At 45.2% G+C, this 13,281-nt stretch overlaps 1 pseudogene; it reads right to left on the bottom strand.

The window, feature by feature from the left end:
• Positions 1-8,786: 8,786 nt before the first annotated feature.
• Positions 8,787-12,537, bottom strand: LOC148505675 (uncharacterized; annotated as a pseudogene).
• Positions 12,538-13,281: the final 744 nt, after the last annotated feature.

The following is a 13,281-nucleotide window of genomic DNA, read 5'->3' as shown; positions in this document are numbered from 1 at the left end:
TGCAGAGAGGTCGCAGCAAGCATCAGATCAGGGAGAGTCGCAGTGATGTGCCATATAATACAGAGAGGCCCGCAGTGACCGTCAGATCAGGGAGAGTCGCAGTGATGTGCCATATAATGCAGAGAGGTTTGCAGTAACCATCAGATCAAGGAGCGTCGCAGTGCCTGCCATATAATGCAGAGAGGTTCACAGTGACCACCTGATCAGGGAGCATTGTAATGGCTGCCAGATAACGCAGTAATCACCAGATTATGCAGACTTCATCAGTGACCCACATATAACACAGGTATTATGAATATACAGTAGCCCTCACACACAATAATAATACCCCCCCCACATTCACACACATTATTACATCACCCCCAGCACCGACAGTATTAAAACAACCCCTCCCCCCCAAGATAAAAATAACTACAGCCCCCCATTGCATAAGTATTCCAACACCCCCTCAACCTCAAATATCATTAAACATGTACGCCTCCACTGGCACTTACCTGTCTGGAAGGCTGTTCTCTCTCTGGTCCCTGTGAAGCTCCATGTCCAGGGTACAGGAAGAGATGACAGAGACAGGTGGAGAAAGGGCGGAGACTCAGGGTGAGGGGGCGGGGCCTTCAGCAGGGACAGAGGGAGATAGATTAATATAGACAGGGTAGGAGAGGGGGCGGGGCCTCCGGTGAGGGGGCTGGGCCTCCCAGTGAGGGGGTGAGGCCTTACCCGGGGAGAGGAAGGGACAGAGGACACAGAGCAGGGGAGCGGCCTCGGAAGGAGTCCTGCTCAGTGTGCAGCCACAAGCTGCATAGATATGAGTGACAGACAGCCCGGTAACATGCAGAGAATGCTGCCCAGCCGCTCTGATGCTGCTATAGTCGGAGCAACTGAGAGCACTTTCTGATTGTCACCCGGCCGTCAATTATACATGTGCACTAGTGATACCGGCCCTCACTGAGGCAAAAGTCTACCGGCCCGAGGGGCATATGGCACCCTGCCCCCCGGCCCAGCCCGCCACTGCACACACACACACTTAGTCACACACACAGACAGTCACAAACACAATCACACACACTCAGTGTCACACACAGACAGTCACACACACGCATGCACACACACCTGCTAACATATGCATATAAAATAATAACATATTCATGAGCAAAGAAAAAAGCATCCATAAGCATCAGCTGTGTATTTTTAAACAGTTAATCTTATCAATCACTAGTGACCATCATCATCATCATAGTTATATTTGCAGCTGCCCCTAAACACTTGCAAATAGAACATCTGTCTCAGACATACAATATGCACCTGGATGCCCAGTGCTATTTTTCAGCAGGAACAACCAGTAACTCAGTTCCTGAACCTCTCACTAACTATGACGTAAAGTCCTGGGCCAAAATGTATTTTCCATAAGATAAGATATAAGCTGCATACACACATAACGATTTTGTTACCAACGATTTTCTGAACGATTTTCTGTCAGATTATCTGTCAGATTTTTTAAAGTGTATTGAACGATTTTTTTGAACTACAAACGATTTTTGCATATTCCTTAATGAAAATTGTTCGGTTGGTCAGTCTGACTGAACTACAAACTACAATCGTGAACACACATGAACGATAATCGTTCATCGTTTTAACTCAGAAAGTGAACGATTTTTTCAACGATTGAATGATAAACGATATAGTCATTGATAATCGTTCAAAAAGTCATTGTGTGTGTATGCACCTTTATATTAAAGGCCCTTTTGAGGGCATTCTTTTCTAAATATATATATATATATATATATAGCATATATATATATTTAGTCAAGGTTACAAGTTATATCACCATGCGCAACACTGTTAGTTCAATCTTTAGTGATGTATCAGAAGTGAGTCCACTATTTTTCATGTATAGTTTCACTGTTTGAAGTACTTTTTTCTCCAAACCTCCTCTCCTCAGGAGTCAATTGTAGGGATTTCTAGTCAGAGTAGAAGATACGGTGCGCACCACAGTAAGTATGGTAAAAAAATATTTAATCAAAGCACACATAAAAGACTCACATCTAAGTTTCCAGTATACAGCATACAGGTTTCAGCGACAATCGCGGGATTCACAGTTCCAAGCTGCTGCTGTGACCGGGCACTGGGCCTGATTCAGAGCCGCTCGTAAGCGGCCGCTCGTTCGCTCTGAGCGATGTTCGCACAAATGCGCATGCGTGTGGGTCATAATGCGCATGCACAAACCAGTCATTGCGGTCGGAAATCGTGCGCTCGCAAAACAGAGAGGGGCTGCTAATTTGATTGACAGAATGTACCGTTTGTGGGTGGTAACAGGGGAAGGTGCTTGAAGACGGGGGTGTGGAGATCCGAACGCAGGCGTGCCTAACGGTCAAAAGGGTGTTTAATGGGAGTGCATAACTAGTAAAGGAGTGTCATCGACCACGTCACTTGGTTGTCTTTTAGCCTGAACTGTTCGCAGTGATAGCGGTAAGAAAAACCTACCACAAGCATTGCGAGCAGTTCAGATGCCTTTCGATGTACCCGATTAATCTAATAAATACCGGAGATGACGTGTGATGCGAACGGAAAAGGGGCGTCTTTACAAAATAGCGAGCGCATTTTTTGTTCGCTCGCTCAGACAAAGAGGCGTCAACAAACCGCAAAGAGCGAGCGCTCAATTTAAATAGCCGGCCCCTTTTTTGGAACGACCGTCCGCAAATAGCGTCCGGCTCTGAATCAGGCCCACTGTGAATCCTGCGATTGTCACTGAAACCTGTATGCTGTATACTGGAAACTTAGATGTAAGCCTTTTCTTTATGTGTGCTTTGAGTAAATATATTTCTACCATACTTACTGCACACCATATCCTCTACTTTGACCATATATATATATATATATATATATATATATGTATATATATATATAATATATTAAATAGTTTTTCTATACCTTCACACCTAGTAGCTCCACCCGCAGTTCCTGAACCAATTTTTGTTACAAAAATAGGCCTGTGGATGCCATTCTGTATATGTTCACCCCTGTCCTAATTACACTCAGGGCCTTTGTATGGGGCCCAGACTAGCCAGTTGGCCTGTATTAGCCAGGAGGTCCACTGTCCACTGATGATGCTAAAAAAAATCTGTATTTTGGAATATTTGGATATGGGAGACTCAACCTGTATTTATTTTGCTAGTACATGGAATAATGTACCATTTCTAGCAGCTGTGTGACGTTTAATAAATCCGTTTCCCATGTGGCATGCACTATGTAGTATGAGTCCTACTCTTACACTTGCCAAGCTCAGTATGATAAATATGTGAATTAACACATTGAGTTGGATCTATATATAACCCTACATTCCTGACTATTATTACAATAACAATCTGCCCTGTCTTGAGTTCTCTGTGTATACAGCTGTCGAGTTTCATACATGACAAAAAATGATGGCTACAAGACTTTTCTAGAAAATTGGTACCTTAACCTTATGTCACCTCATATTCCCTTTAACTGTACCAGGAATTCAAATTATAGCATTATTTCTTTTCTGCAGCATTATAAAATCATGCACATACATGGCCCGATTCCTAGTTGCATGTCCGCTTTACATGTATCTACCTGTATTCAACGGCATTTATATGACTGCACTGCTCCATCGATGCAGCACCATAACAGGTCTAATTAGTGCCCTGTGCTGGCCTACCCCCTTAGTGCCTGTTGACATAATGTCAGGGGCAGGACGTCATTGCTCCACATGTAGGGGACTGGCAAGCAGCATCGGTAACTGCAGTGCTGATTGGAGCATCCTGAGTACACTCTAATCTGCGACACGAGATCAGTCTGCAGTCGCTTACCTCTGAATAGCCTGCAACTCTGTCAACACATTCACAACACGACCACTGGATACATCTACATGTCCTACATGCGAAGCCTCGGTGCCGCCCAGCTACACCCACTCAGATGCAAGTGGAGGTCCTGAGATGTGTACAGCTCTGAATTGCCCATTTTTGCTCTAAGTTGCGTATGCAAACCCCAACACATGCGCAGTCTGCTAAACATCACAAGATTTGCACGCAGACAGAATTGTGTGTAACTCTGAATCAGGTCCACAATGTGAAAATTGAGCAAATACAGTAGCTTCTTTATACATTTCATATTGTAAAGCATTGTTATCTGTTTATACAGATTCACCAGACAATAAAATGATGTATTTGCTATGTTTATATAGCACACAGGAGGTGATTCAGAGGTGGACGCAGAGAATACGTTTAACATTTCACCGGTGGTTACTTCCAAGATAGATATCTTACAAGGATCCACTTCAAAGATGCCATACAGACTTGGTGGGATGTATGTGAATGAAGGAATATAGAGACACTCATCTATTACTATGAGGTACATTTACTAAGCAGTGAATTTACAAAACCCTCGATTTTTAAAGGCCGATTTTAAAGGGCAATAATACTTATTAATGGGCAGCACAGACAGTGTAATGGTTAGCATTACTTCCTCACAGCCTTAACTGTGCAGAGTTTGTATATTCTCCCTGTGCTTGCGTGGGTTTTCTCCGGGTGCTCCGGTTTCCTCCCACACTCCAAAAATATACTGGTAGGTTAATTGGCTCCTACCAAAAATTAACCCTAGTGTGTATGTGTGTGCGTGTACATGTGGTAGGGAATATAGATTGTAAGCTCCACTGGGGCAGGGACTGATGTGAGTGACCAAATATGCTCTGTAAAGCGCTGCGGAATATGTGTGCGCTATATAAATAACTGGTAATAAATAAAATAATAATAAATACTTACTGTAAAATAAGCCTGATTTTGTATTTACTATTATTGCCCATTTAAATATGGCAGGAAAAATCTAAAAATGGAGGGTTTTTTTAAATCCACTGCTTAGTAAATATGCATTATTCATATAGGACAAATCATTATGCAGAACTTAAAAAAAAGCTAACAAATAAAATCTAGGTTTCTTGTACAAAAGCTATAGAAACAATTGGCATTTGCAAAGATGTTAAAGGAGACAGTCGTGCAAATGCAGATTGGTAACAGGTGCCTGGTAGATGGGTCTGCTGGCCCCACTTGCCACCAATGTGTTCTGCAGTCCAGAGTAGCAGTATTGTGTTTTTATGTCAATAATAGTACTGTACCCGTTGTTTTAGTTTTATACATTTTTATACAGTGTTTTTAAACAATTTTACTGTTGCAGTAAAAAGGCTAATACCTAAAATGATATTCCTATTTGTATACATTTATATCTGGATTAATCAAATACTTTGTGGACACTTTATAATATGTAGAAGGGTAGATGACAGGTGCAAAGTTGCTGTCAATTAAATAAAATACTGTTGCTGAATGGTAACAATAGGAAATGAAAAGAATGAGAACATAAAAGTTTTATTATTTTCACTATTATCTATCAAAACAACGGAGGCAATATTTGGGATATCTTAGCCTGCTTTAATACACACTGAAGCATGAATATACCTTAATAAATAGAATGCCATAGAGCCATGTGTGCGGAAGCTGCATCTGTTCATTTGTCCATCTGGCAGTTAGCTCCTTGGGGATGGTGTCTATGTAATTTTAGTAGTCTGCACTGAGTACACTGCACTCACCAATACATTAGTCTTTTTAACTAGACACGCATTAAATGGATTTCACCGTTGTGCCTTCTTATTTGTAGACATATTCAGGTAAAAAGAGGTGAAGTCAAAGTATTTCCTGTTAGATGCTGTCACAGATAATACACTGGAAGTGTACGGCTCTCTAGAGCATTACATGGTTAGCAATTGTTACTTGGGAGCATATTTACCAATGTTATTTTGCTGGAAATACACTGAAAACAGCTGTTTTCATGGGATCCCAGCAAAGTTACGTATTCCCTAGTATATCTGCAGCAGTCCCTCCAATTCTGACAGTAAAGGTAGCCCCAAATATAAGAAAAAGGATTAATGTATGGGTGCACTGGTCAAGTAATTAGTGATATATTACTAAAAAATTTACTTTTATCAATTGTTTATTAAAATATATATATATATATATATATATATATATATATATAGTCTCTCTAAAGACTCATAGACAGTGAAGTATTAAAATTAAGGTTTAAAGAAGAAAATATAATGTAAAATATTATGCCAAGGGTTCCGTCACCTAATTAGGCAGACATATTATTATTCTTAGCGAAGTTACGTATTCTCTAGTATATCTGCAGCAGTCCCTCCAATTCTGACAGTAAAAGTAGCCCCATCAGATGGCGCTAGCTGTTGTAGTCTATGGGCTACATTATGAAGAAGCTATAATGTAAGCTATCCGGACGATACTTCTCCGACACTCCCCGCTCGCACAAACGCAGTCAGCAGACCACGAATGTGCTGTAGTGTGCCGGAGTCCCGAAACACGTCAGCAATCACATTATTTTTGCACATTGCAGAGTTTGACTCCTATTAGAGCCTCTGTCTTTGGATGTGATTTTTGGTAACTCTATGCCAGTGGTTCCCAAACTGTGTGCCATGGCATCATGGGGTGCCTCGGGACACTTGCAAGGGTGCCTCAGCTTGGTGATCAAATCAAATAATTTATGGTCAATGTAATGTAAATATGAGTACATACAGAAGTGCAAACCTGTCCACCACATAACTGAACCTAAGGATGACAGGTAAGCACAATTTAGTTTATCATTTCCTTCTCTGAAATTCTCATTAACAAACTTTTGGCCTAGGGGTGCCTTGAAAACAATGCTGATACTCTAGGTGCCATGATTCTAAAAAGTTTGGGAACCACTGCTCGATGCAATCCTATTGTCACAATACACGGTGAAAATTTCACTTAAGATTTTAGTACTGAGCAAAAACTAACATTAGAAACCAGGTTCACAAATACAGTATTAAACATTTCACTGCCAAAGGCCCCGAAGAAAGCAAGCAGCAAACTTAAATCTTAGGTGTTCTGTATTGACGGTGGTCCAAGTGACCTAGTCATGCATAGTTATAAAACAGAAATAGCCATTAAGTTCCAAATATGTAAAACCCTCAAAAGTAAAAAGAATTCCTACTTCCAAATGAATCAGCTGTTATCTTCTGTGAGACATTTATCCACACACATCCATGGCAATATGAAACAGATCTCATTGAAACTGGTCACACAAACTCATACTTGCCTACACTTCCTGAATGTTTGGGACACTAATGAATTAGTAAATAATGGGGCAGTTTTCAAGGCCCCTGAAGAGGTAGACAGCCCTTCCGCATACTAAACTTTCAATCGTCAGAAGGGTGCCTTGTGTAACACCATGCGATAAAACACCTTCTTAATAAATTATATGAAATAAAGACTCGGAGACATGAGATTTGGCAGAATAATTAGTTGGTAATTTATTAAAATTATCTAATGAGTATTAAATTAATCTAAACTGAATGGAGATATGGTGGCAATTAAAGTATGGCAACATACAGCTTACTCCAGCCACGCAGAACACAGACATGCATACCAAGCAAACACCGCCTAAGGTGCAGAGCAACCGGTAACTTAAACAACTGTCAACAAAAGGTATCCACTCCACCCTCTAACATGACTACCCACCCAGAAGGGTGATGATCCTATGCCCCGGCAGGGTGATCCAGTGAACTAAACGAGTCATAGAGGGTGAGCGCACCCAAATACTATAAAACTACAAACTGAAAGCTATTTGCACCCTAAGCGACAACCTGCCGTTCTTTCCTGCCAATGCAAAGGTCTGGTTACAGAACCAACGCACCGCCACCATACCTTAACTAAAACACTGAAGAAATAACCTGGAACAGATCCTCAACAAAAATTTAAACCCCTCCTCAGTCAAATGAACACCATCTCTCCTATACAGATATGCATGCCGGAAACGTATCCTGTCATGCACAACAACACCACTACCAGAGGCCAACACCTGCTTTACGACTGCTGCATTCACCTTCTTTATGGATTCGTCAATCGCCTTTCCATTCTGTACACCACGCCAGACCAGCCGAGGTACAATACACGACCATACAATCTTGCAAGAAGGCCATGCTGACGCAATCCTAGCAACATCGTCAGCCATGGATCTCCTCAATTCCAACCCAGTCGTCTTACCAAGATCATTTCCACCTAATTGAATCAGCAAAACCTCGGGAGTCCCAAAACGCCTTGCAGATTCTAAAAGTTTAGAACACAAGTCCTGCCACAACATTCCTCTCACACCAATCCACCGCACACAATCAGAGCAAGGGAAGGAAGGAGCACCACAAGCATTCATGAACTTAGCAGCCCAGAAAACATAGGAGTGGCCAACAATCCATATTTTGAGAGAGTCAATTTTAACACCTGAAGGGGGAGAAAAAGAATGCAAAATTAAATTAATTTGCAATTATAATTAAGTAGCGGAGGATCTGCCAAAAAGAAAAATTTTGGTGTAACCCGCTGCCAGGCTGAAATTTAAACAAGCTTCAGTGCCAATTCGAAGCAAACATAAAAGGCACATGAGGGTAAAAGAGGGGTGGGGAAGAGGGGAGGGGGTGGAGGGGGAAAGCAGGGAAACACGGATAACTCGGCTGGAGGAAAACCCGAAAAACCTGCTGAGGGAAATACTAATTGTAATTAGAATTAGGTCCATCAGTTCAGGCAAAAATAAAAGGTCAAATGCCTCCAGACTTCCGCTGCCACAGCAGCAAGTAGCTAATCCCCGAGTCGGGTAGACAGGACAAACAAGACACACAAGACCATACGTTGAAGGTAAACAAACAAATAACATGACAAACGAATAAACAAAACATTATTAAATGCGAAATGCAATCAATGCAGAGGCCGAATGTAACGCTTATAACTGGAGGATTTCCAACGGCCTAAAGCCTTAATCTCGGATACAGAAAATCCCGCTGAAGCAGCGGAAGTTGCTACCCCGATGCAAAACGAGTGCGTACCGAAATCCTTGGGGGGAGAGGCCGACACAAGAGACACAGCGCTTCAAACCCCAACCAAACTGGTATTTGGTTAATGGCGAACCATCCTCATGCAAAAGCCAAGAGCCCGCAGTAGCAGGCCTGACCTGAAGATAATGCTTGGCCAGGGCAATGGGGCAAATACGCAAATCCTCAGAAGGGACAAGTGAAATCCAAAGGCCCCTACCCAACTGATCAGTCTTGGAGCGCCTAAGCCTACAAAGCAACGACCTCTCCCCCACCAGAACGTCCGCCTGAAGGAGTGCAGAATCGGTTCGCTTGGAGGCCGCCACCAACTCCGAAATCCGGAAAGCCCCATGAAAGGCCATAGAAAAAGCTAGTTTGAATAAATCAACTTCAAAAACCGAATCCATCATGTCCGCTATGGCCGCGAGGATTAATGGAAGGAGGGAAATATCAATAGGACGTCTCTTGTCGGGCGCAATCGACACCGAACGAGCCCAACCTTTCAAGGCCTTCTGAATCAGAAAGCTCTTTGTCAGGTCTGGGAGGTTTTTTAACTTAAAGAAAAATGAAATACCGGCCAAATAACGCAAAACCACAGCTCTGGATCTGTCAGAGACATAGAGATGCCAAATAAAAGAAAGCATCAACTGATGCCTGCTCTTACCTCCATGTGTGTGGCGACGGGAATACTCTTCCCACTCTTCCCAAGCCTGGCTGTAAACTCTCAGCGTACCCGGGACGAGAGACCGGCGCGCTAATCCCTCCATGCCGGCTTGATGACCTGCCAAACATAAGAGGGGCAAAGCACACCTGTAGCATCAGCCCCAGGGGCCAAGGATCGAAACCTAGGCCACTGAAACCAAGATAATACATCTGCGATTTCATTCTCTGCCCCGGGAATATGCCGTGCTCTAAATGAAATATTGCAGCGCAAGCAAGTTAAGACTAACTGCGCCAAAACTCGCAACAATAGCAATGATTTGGCATGCTGCTGATTAATTGCATTCACAACGCCAAGGTTATCACACCTGAGCACTATACTGCGATCACGCAAACGCTCACCCCACACTTCCAATGCAACCATGATTGAAAAGAGTTCGAGGAGCAACAGGTCTTGTGTGAGACCCAAACGCACCCATTCCTCAGGCCAAGGTGCTGAACACCAGGACCCGGCAAGGTAGCAACCAAAACCCGCTGAACCCGCCGCGTCGGTGAAAAGCTGTAGCCGAGAGCTGTTGACAACTGGAGCCATCCAAATCACTACACCATTAAATTTGTCAAGAAAAGATGCCCAAACGGACAGATCCCTCTTGATTTCGGAGGACAGGCGGACCATTTGGTGCGGTCTGGATGCCCCAGCCGTGGACCACTCCAGCTTCCGACAGAAAACTCTGCCCATCAGGATAACCCTACAGGCAAAATTCAACAGACCTAAGATCGATTGCGCCTGCCGCAAAGAAATTTTGTTTGCAGCCAAACATGTAGCAATCGCGTTGCGCAATTTCGCCACCTTGTCCTGAGGAAGCCTACAAACCCCTGCCAGGGTGTCAATCTCGATGCCCAAGAATGATAGGCAAGCGAGAGGACCCTCGGTTTTCTCATCGGCAACAGGTACCCCGAAATGGAAAAACAGAGCTCGTAAAGAAAACAAAAGAAATGCACAATGGTCTGAATTTGCAGGATCCACACAGAGAAAATCATCGAGATAGTGAGCTATCCCGTGACCCCCACAAGAAGTCTCCACGCACCAATGAAGAAAGGTGCTAAATCTTTCAAAAAGAAAGCACAGGAAACAGAGCATCCCATAGGCAAGCACTTGTCTATAAAATATCTGTTGCCAATGCAAAGTCCCATGTACCTGAAGGAGTCAGGATGCAGGGGAAGTAGATGAAAAGCCGATTCCACATCTATCTTAGCCATGAGAGCACCGGGACCATACGACCTAACCATCTCCAAAGCCTTGTCAAACGACTGATACACCACCAAACAAAATTCTGGAGGTATAGCATCATGCACCGATGACCCCGATGGATACGACAGATGCTGAATGAGCCTAAATTTACCCAGAGACTTCTTGGGGACAACACCCACTGGAGAAAGAATCAAATCCTACAGCGGGGGCTGTTCAAATGGGCCTGCCATTCGCCCTAGGCTCACCTCCTTCTGAATTTTGGCTTGTAAGACATCAGGTAACTCGCGCGCTGACCGCAGATTCTTCGGGGGGCCAACCCTAACCTCGCCCCTAATGGGCAACTTAAAACCAAAAGTGAAACCGCAATACAAAAACCGCACATCCTCAAGGTTAGGATACCAACCCAACCATTTGGTCATAGCATCCAAACGCACTGGGGACGATGCCTTACTTAGCCCCGGTATTCCCGGGTGTCTTGGTAGACTGCTGTCCAGCCGGTCGGGAGCAAGTGGACATGGGATGGGCTCCACCGCGATGCAAACAGAAGTGACAAAAACGAAACTGCTGCCACTGTGTACAGGTGGCATTGTTAAATGCAAAACATTTGCCTTTATTCTGAGTCTGGTGGAAAAACGACCTGATCCTGGTGGACTCCGAATAGGGGGAGTTTCGACTGGAGGACGCGGCGGCTGAGTGACTTCCAGCCACACCTCCAGGACTTTACCACCAAACTCAATCACAGGCCTGCCATCCTGCTTCCGACGAAACTCTTTTAGTAAGCCCGCCAGGCAATCCCCCGGGAACCGCGCTGCATGCCATTAATCAGGTGCAGATATCTGATAATATTTAAGTGCTCTTCAGGACGAGTTAGTAAATAGCATGACGCAAACATACAGAAACCCGCGGTCCAATTACTAAAGGATTTAAAAGCGTCCAGGCCAACTCCTCCCTTAGTCTTGGCTGCCTTAAAATCCTTTTTTGCTTTGTCAGTGAGCACAAAAATGTCCACGTATAGGCCCTTAGTTATCTTACGCTTACAGCATGGGCGCAAGCCGCGCAAAACTGCCATATTATCGCAGCGGACCCCCAGTGATCGTCTAGAACGTTTGCGGGAAGCGCCGCGCGAACAGGAATAACGGCGCTTAGATGACTTATCTCTCCGGTCAGCCTTGCATTTAGCATATTTAGCGGCCCGCTTGCGCACCCTGGCAGAGCTGCTGACATCGGACACTAGTGATGAAGAGGAACAACAGCTGCTACTGTCATCATTCTCGTCATAAGTAGACCCACCTGATGTACTCGGCTGTTCGCCACCCAAAGAATCAGCCGAAGCCACCTCCTTGTCCACAGCTGCATCCTCGGGACTGTCGCTGGCATCGCCATCTGAAAAAGAGGGTAACCCAGCATCTGGCGCCGCAGCCCCGAATTCAAACAAAGGTGCAGAAGAAGGAACAGCTAAATTGGCCGAAACCAGGGAAGGGACCGCTCCTGAGGTACCTTGCGCTATTAAGGACCCAAACGCGCGCACTGCTGACAGAAATTGGTCGGGCATGGGTGTTGGTAATTGAGACATAGAAGCTGGCGGGGGTGCACAAGCTGGAGACCCGGCCGCAGGTAGTTGTGATAAGGCAGCCACAAAAGGGGAAAATAATGTGGCCATGGAGGACATGACATTTAAAACACCTGCAGGATCCCCAGAGTTTATGGGCATTGAAATAGTATTCATGTCGGGGGTCTAGCCCCTTGTGACTAGCCCCTTGTGCAGAGCTGCTGGCAGAGCCCACCTGCAGCAAGTTCTGATTCCCATCACTAAAATGGCAGCTAAGCCCCGCCCCCGAGCAGGCTCAGGGAGCTGAGCAGGGCTGACATCTTCAAACTTGGCCTGATGGCCTCTGCAGGCCCTACTTGTCCTGGAGGTCTGAGCCGGGGCCCGAGACCGGACTGGTGTCGAACCCGCGGCCACCTCCTCATATACTAGATGTGCCCCAGCCGGGCGGGGGCACACACTCGCGCGTCCGCGGCCCGCAGCACTGCCGCGAGACGGGACAGGCGGGTGGGCAGGCACAGTAACAGACGTGTGCTGACCTGCCCGCCTATGAGAACCAGCAGCCGCGGCCCCCAAATCATTCACCATGCTAGAGCCGCCAGCTGAAGAAGTCGGCCTCGCCACGGCGGGCACGCGCGCCCGCGCACCATGGCCTCCCTGGCTTGGAACAATGCCAGCGGAGGCGGCGGTAGCTGGAGGGGACCCGGCTCACTCTAGGTAGCGGCGTGGTTTTTTTTTTGCGCGTTGCAGGCGAGACATGGGGCCAGAGGAAGATAGCCAGATGCTGGGAAAGGGCACAGGAGGATAGGGAAAGGAAAGAAAGGAATGAGATAAAAAAAGGGGGGGGGGGGCAGAAGAGGCAGTGAGGGAGAATAGAGAATGAAATAGAAATAGAAATTGAAATGCAGGGAGGAAAAAGCAAGA

Source organism: Taudactylus pleione, unplaced genomic scaffold (genome assembly GCF_031769625.1).
Source record: "Taudactylus pleione unplaced genomic scaffold, aTauple2 ptg000444l, whole genome shotgun sequence".
Lineage (NCBI taxonomy): Eukaryota > Metazoa > Chordata > Amphibia > Anura > Myobatrachidae > Taudactylus > Taudactylus pleione.
The sequence above is the reverse complement of the archived record's forward strand: the minus strand, read 5'-3'. Positions and strand labels throughout refer to the sequence as shown.